The following is a 6,737-nucleotide window of genomic DNA, read 5'->3' on the forward strand; positions in this document are numbered from 1 at the left end:
AAAAGTTCCCTAACCTGAAGAGTGAAGAGCCTGTGATTGTGACAAATGGACTATACTCTTCTTATAGAGGTGAGTTAAATGTTCTGGGAGAAGATGTCATTTCTTTATGGTTGTATTTCTTGCCTTAACATTGACTGGCTCTACTTCCTGGCACACACCCAACAATGCCCCTTCCTTAAGTGTCTGCTCACATTTAGAGAAACTGGCCACTGTTATGGATACTACTTGATGACATGCAACAAGTGACCTTCCAATCTTTACATCTGCTGGCCTGGATGGGTCTTCCACTGCTTTCACAAGCATCAGGCTTTCTTGGGGATGTTCCTTTATTCTATAGAGCTTCTGTATGGCTTCTGGTACTCCTTTGTGACTTAGCACCTTGATACTCACAAGGGTTTGCTGAGATGCAGAATCCATGACAAAGTTGCACCTTTGGCCATCCAGCTTTCCTGTCACGTAGACACTATGTGTGCTTGCCATTTTACACTTAGCTGTTGGGACTTTCACACTGGGGGTTAGTAGGCATCCCTCAGCACCAACCACTACTGAAGCTGACCTATTGGTAGTATTCTTCTTACACTGGCTCCTCATATGTCATTGCTCTTCACAGTTGCAACAACCTTTCTGGGTAGCAGCCTTTCCTGCCATGGCATCTTCCCTGTGTTGAAGTTTCCAGCATTGAGCTTTCTTGTGCCCAGGTTTGTTACAGTGCCAGCAAAGTCCCTCAAACCTCTCCAAAAGCTTTTCTGGCCTTGAATCCTGATGACTGTACCAACCTTGGTATCTTTGTGCTGGACTTAACATAGGATTCGAATTCAAGAGCTCTAGCCATTGCATCCTGCATAATAGAGGGGTGTGCTTGCTTCACTTGTATATTCAGTTGTGGACTGTCCAAGGCATCTATAAACTGATCCCTCAGCAACAATTTGAGGACATCGGGTGGTGCAGTTGGGTAGGCTTTGTATGCCTTACTTTCTAAATCCTGTGCCAGCTCTTGCAGGCTCTCCCCTTTACCACGGACTCTCGTCCTAAGCCTAGCCCTGTAGACTTCTGACTGATTTTGGGTTCCGTTCCTGAATTTTAGAGCCACTACCAGTGCTCTATAGTTGTGCCTGTCGTCTGCTGACAAATGTTCAAGTATTTTCAGTGGTTGTCCCTTCAAGCTCGTTGCCAGGTACACTGCCTTCTGCTCCTCTGTCCATCCATTCATTTTTGCCAGGAGCTCAATTTGTGCTCTATATGCTTCCCATCGAATTCCTGTGGCTTCCTTCATACTAGATCACCCCTATTGCTAACACTTATGTCTGGAATGTGACTTCTGACAGGACTGAAGATGTCTGCATAAGGGTTTAGCTGCGGGGTCTAGAAGGGGCTTCCCATTGTTTGAGGCTGATTAGGTCGATGGCTAAAATATCTTCCTTGTGTAAAAGACAGTAAATCGTCCTTTAATGTATTTAGTTCACTTTGAAATTTACTCATCTTTTCCATTTGTGTATGCTGGTTTTCTCTCAACTGTTGGAGACTTTCTTTTTGTTTATTTTCTTTCTCCTCCAACCACTGCTGTAGTCTCTGTTCTTGTTCATTTTCCTTCTCCTCCAACCATTACTGTAGTCTCTTTTCTTTTTCCTCCAACAATAGCTGTAATATCTTTTCTTGTTTCTTTTCTCGTTTTTCTTGTTTCTTTTCCTATTCTTGTATTGCTGCCATCAAATCTACTAAGCTGTTGTTTGATTTGCCACTTCTAGTTTCCATGTTCTTTTTCAATCCCACTTCTGACACCAATTTGTTACGTCTCTGGTCGTTTGTTAATTTTCCGTAAAAATTATTCCAGTGGAACTTCAGTGATATAAGTCCTTTCTTAAATAAAACTAGTTTATTCTTTTTCAATACAACTTTGCAATACACTTAATTTCCACAGTCACTTTAACTTATACACACGCTATAATTCACAATGATTCACGTACTTTACTTACGATCACTACCACTCACTTGACTCGATTATCTGTCTGTATATCTCCCTATCTGCAATTATATCTCCGGTTTATTTGCGGGGCTTATATACAAAAATAGAGGGCGTCTGGCAAACACTAGAGTTGCCAGGAACAGTCATGATCCTTCAAGAAACTCATGACGTGTTACCAGGGTCACGTGACTTCCGCTGTCGTAAAAATACTCATCTGATTTTGCTGTAGGTTTGTGAAACAAAAATATGAATAATAATAATATAATAATAAAATATGCACTCACAATTTCAGTGAAGTACGAAAACCAGTAGAATAAATCACCACTCCCTAGATTAGAGAAATCTACTATTGTAATTGTCTACTGTTAGAAAACTCACTGAAATAGTCATACAGAAAAAGTACAACAGCGAACTCGAGAAATGATGAATCCTCAACATGGCAGTTTCTATAGGTTGCACAAGTTATTTTCCAATTAATGTGCATTAGTAGAACACCGGTTTTTTCAATGATGGAAAGTGAAGGACTTAGAGAAATTCTTCAGGGTGAAAAAAAAAGAAGGCAGTTGAATTAATTTTAAAACTACCCTATGACATACTCAATACTGCATTCATTACTAGTGTCCATGTTTCAGTAAAATGTTCATAGCCGTTTTTTATGTAGCGGCTTCTAAAACTATAATCAATAATAATGCGACTAGAGACACTGTTATAAATGTATACACTGTTTACTTTAATAAAATGAAGCGTTTCCGACTAGTATAACAGTGCTTAAAAGGCTTCTAAGAGTTTATGTTGGTAGCGAAGAATAACTCAGAAACTTTTAGAGGGTGGAAATCTCGCTTTCAAGAATCAACTTTAAAATAGCTCTACAACCTTCGCAGGAATTAGTTTAGTGGTTGTGCATATATTTTGGCACAGTATACCTAGCGTTTTGGTTGTAGGCTTCAGTGCTTTAATAGCTTCGAAGAGAAACTTGGCCAGTAGCGATGAAATGACTGATAAAATCTCTCCCTCTCTTTCAAGAATCAACATAAAAATAGCCTATTTACAATTTAAAAGAATACAACCTTAAAATCTTTATTTGTTGAAAATGTTAATTTTTTTAATGACCTCTCAGGAATATACAGCAAAAAAAAAAAAAAATCGTTAGATTTTGTTAACAAAATCTCAGGGATAAATATACAGTTAATTGATGAATTAGTCTATTTTGACATTGTGTAGCTGTTTACAAATGTTCCAGTTAATGAGGCTCTGGGTTGCTTGGAAAATAGATTGCTGGAAAGTAAAACATTTTCTCTGCTTGAGGTGAACGCAATTTTAAAGCTTACTCGTGAGTGTGTTTCAAACGCATATCTTAAAATTAGAAATAAATTTTTTAAACAGATTAAAGGTTTAGCAATGGGGTCTCCCCTGTCACCTCTTTTATGTGAATTATTTACATTCAATTTGGAAATTAAGATGTTCAACACATCTGAGGTAAAACCCTTAATGTGTTTAAGGTATGTAGATGATACGTTTTTAGTGTGACGAAATGACATTGGAACTTTATTAGAATTTGAAAAACATCTTGATTCAATCAGTTCTATCACCAGATTTACATTAGAGATGGAAAAAGAGGGTCAGCTAATTTGTTTAAATATGACCATCAAACGGGACAATAGTTGACTCTCAACTTCTGTTTATAGAAAGTCATTTGCTGTAGAGGTACCACCACACAATAGACAGTGTCACCCGTGGGCATAAAAACTATCCGCCTTTTCCACATTTGTGTTTAGAACCTTAAAAATATGCAGTTATGATTGTGTTGTAAAAACATAGTTGAGTTTCTTAAAACATGTAGCCATAGATAGAGGAACAGTATGCACCATAAGTAAAGTTGTGAATCACTGTGAATTATAGCGTGTGTTTATAAAAGTAGTTAAGTTAAAGTGACTATGGAAATTCTGTGTATTGCAAAATTGTATCGAGAAAGAATAAACTAGTTTTATTTAAGAAACGACTTGTATTGCTGAAGTTCCTCGGAAAGAATTTATACCGGAAATTAACAAATGAACAGATGTAACAATAGGAATTATTTAATTTCATGGATGACTTGTTATTTTGGGAGATGTAGCAGAGCTTTAAGCATTTAATAAATTTTCAACCAAAGCTTAAATTTTTAGAACAATCTTATTGTTTGTCAAATGAGTTTGTCTATTGAGAACTTCCATGGTGTTTGTAGTGCAGTTGTTTATAGATTTACTGGTGAAACTGTTGAAATTATTGAGATTCACTCCTTATCAAACATAATAACCAACCTAAGAAAAAACGAAAAATACTTTTACTGTTTGTTCTACATCATAAATTTCACATTCCAACTTTGTCTGTTCAATAAAGTGAATTTAACATTTAGTGTATAGCTTTTCCTTTCACGGTCAGGTCTTACTTGCTTCTGTTTTGAAATCCTATTGGATCTCAAGTTATTGTGGTTTGATGACTTAACTGTTGGTTTAAGTTCTTAAGAATATCACAACAGTTTCTTCAAAATTAGTTATCTTTCTATATTATAACCAGTTTTTTGTTTGTGTAGACAATAGAATACATCTTTTCTGCCCATATTTGTATAAAAAAAATGAAATATTATTGTGTATTATCTGATTCATAACTCTCATTTCAAGTATCTCTAATAACTGTTCACAGTTACTAGGATGATACTTGTCAAGATGAGAAAGAAGAAATTTTAAAGTTTCTAGATTTATTAAAGCATGGAACATTTTATAACAAGTGACAATTATTAACCTACTTACAATTACATCTTTGTTTACAACTTATGGTAGTTAGTTCGAAATATTTTTCTATATTAGAATAAAGATGTTTTGACCACCAGTGTGGTCATTTTAAAGTACAACCACAGAATTTTGTTGTAATATGTTACATGTAGAAGTCAGCCTAAAATACAAAAGATAAAGTCTTTGTTTGCCACATATGTACTTTTTGTATTCCATATTTGGCTTTACAATAAAAATGTTTCTTGTTTTTTGCCAAGTCTTATTCATTCCTGGTCAATGTTGACTTATTTCACAGATACTGTATACATTCTTTGAAACAAGCAGTAAAAAATGCAAAAAATCATGAATCAATTAGCCTTTATACTAAGTACTATCGATTCCTGAAAAAAAAAATGTATTTTGCAATTCAAAATGACTTCTCACCAACATTATCCTCTTTGGCTTTACTTATTAAATATGTTTTGTGATGTTTATTTTTAGCTGAGTTAAAAAACATCACACTTTTTTAATATTCTGTAAAAGTACTCAGTTTCACTAACAAAAAGTAAAAAAAAAGATTTTTAAATATTTATTTTATCTATCAAAAACAATACACTAATCTTTTCTTTTGTAAAAAGCTACATTAGTTATCTACATGAACAAATTCTTTGCAACACCAGGTCTATGGCCATAACGGTTTATCACTGGAGAATCCTTCTTTGCCAAAAAGCTTGCTCTTTCCTCTGAAATCAGTCATCCTTAAGGTTTCCAGGTGGTCCAGATAAAAACCAAACATCAGCCCTCCGATGGGAAGCAAGACTGGCCACCATTTCTTCCCTATTCTTTGAAAAGCCATGTTCCTTGGTTTTCTTCAACTTTAAATTAAAAATTAAAAGTTAACAAAATCCTATTTATGAATGAAATATAAAACATTTGAAAAACAAATAGAGTTTCAGAATAGTCAAATTCTTAAAAGACCATATGATCAAGTTTTATCTCCCTCTTTAAAAACAAAATACATAGATCTTCTGAACACAGACTTCTGCCTGTCAAGCATAATTAATTTCTGACAAAATTACTGAGTTTTATTATCATCAATTAATTTAGTAATTGATATATATTTATATACAATTGAATAAGTAAGTCATGCATGCAAAGATTGTGCATTAGATTCACGCATACACATAAAGGTAACTAACTCGTTTCACTTTGTATATTGTACATTTCAAATACATAAGAACAAAAATACTATTTTTTATGTATATTTATATATATATATATATATTACATCTAAAACATGGCCAAATGAATAAATTTTCTTGTGTATGCATGTTTTTCAATTTTGACCAAATTTATATTATGCAAAGTGAAAAAACATTTGCCTCTATTCACATTTTATAAATTAGCAATGTGACATTAAGATTTCCTGTCACAATTGTACTTTTTGATATTATATCTACTTAATCCATGATGTAATCAAATATAAAATAAGACTGTATTTGTTACGACTTAGTTTTTTTTCTTAAGCAAGTAATATGACCTAAAATCTTTTTTATTATGTACTGATCAAAGTTTTATTCAAGGCATATACTATATGAACATGCACTATTTCATCCCGTGGAAAAAGTTTAAAATGTATTAAGCATAAGAAATAAGAAAATTATAGGAATAATCATAGCAAATATTTAGAATTGAAACATTTATCATAATCCTAAGTTAAACTATTTGTTACTACTGCAGCAGTCATGTGATGCTGGTAATACGTCATGAGTTTCTAGAAGGATCATGACTTTTCTTGGCAACTCGTTTTTTCCAGGCGTCCTCTATTTTAGTATTGTTACGCCTCCATTCGTTAGTTAATTTTCCGTAAAAATTCTTCCCGAAAAAACTTTAACGACACAAGTCCTTTTTTAAATAAAACTGGTTTATTCTTTCTGAATACAACTTTGCGATACACTTAATTTCAATAGTCGCTCTATAACAAACGCTATAATTCACAATGAACCTCTCACGTGCTCAACAATATT

At 33.8% G+C, this 6,737-nt stretch overlaps 1 long non-coding RNA gene across 1 annotated transcript in view; it reads right to left on the reverse strand.

Annotated features, from left to right (window-relative positions):
- Positions 1-5,277: 5,277 nt before the first annotated feature.
- The window catches only part of LOC106472920, a 9,477-nt gene continuing 8,017 nt past the window's right edge, over positions 5,278-6,737 (reverse strand). The window contains exon 3 of the long non-coding RNA XR_001291645.2: positions 5,278-5,585. This is a non-coding gene — a long non-coding RNA (uncharacterized LOC106472920). The remainder of the gene's footprint in view (positions 5,586-6,737) is intronic.

This window comes from Limulus polyphemus, unplaced genomic scaffold (genome assembly GCF_000517525.1).
Source record: "Limulus polyphemus unplaced genomic scaffold, Limulus_polyphemus-2.1.2 Scaffold5733, whole genome shotgun sequence".
Classification (NCBI taxonomy): Eukaryota; Metazoa; Arthropoda; class Merostomata; order Xiphosura; family Limulidae; genus Limulus; species Limulus polyphemus.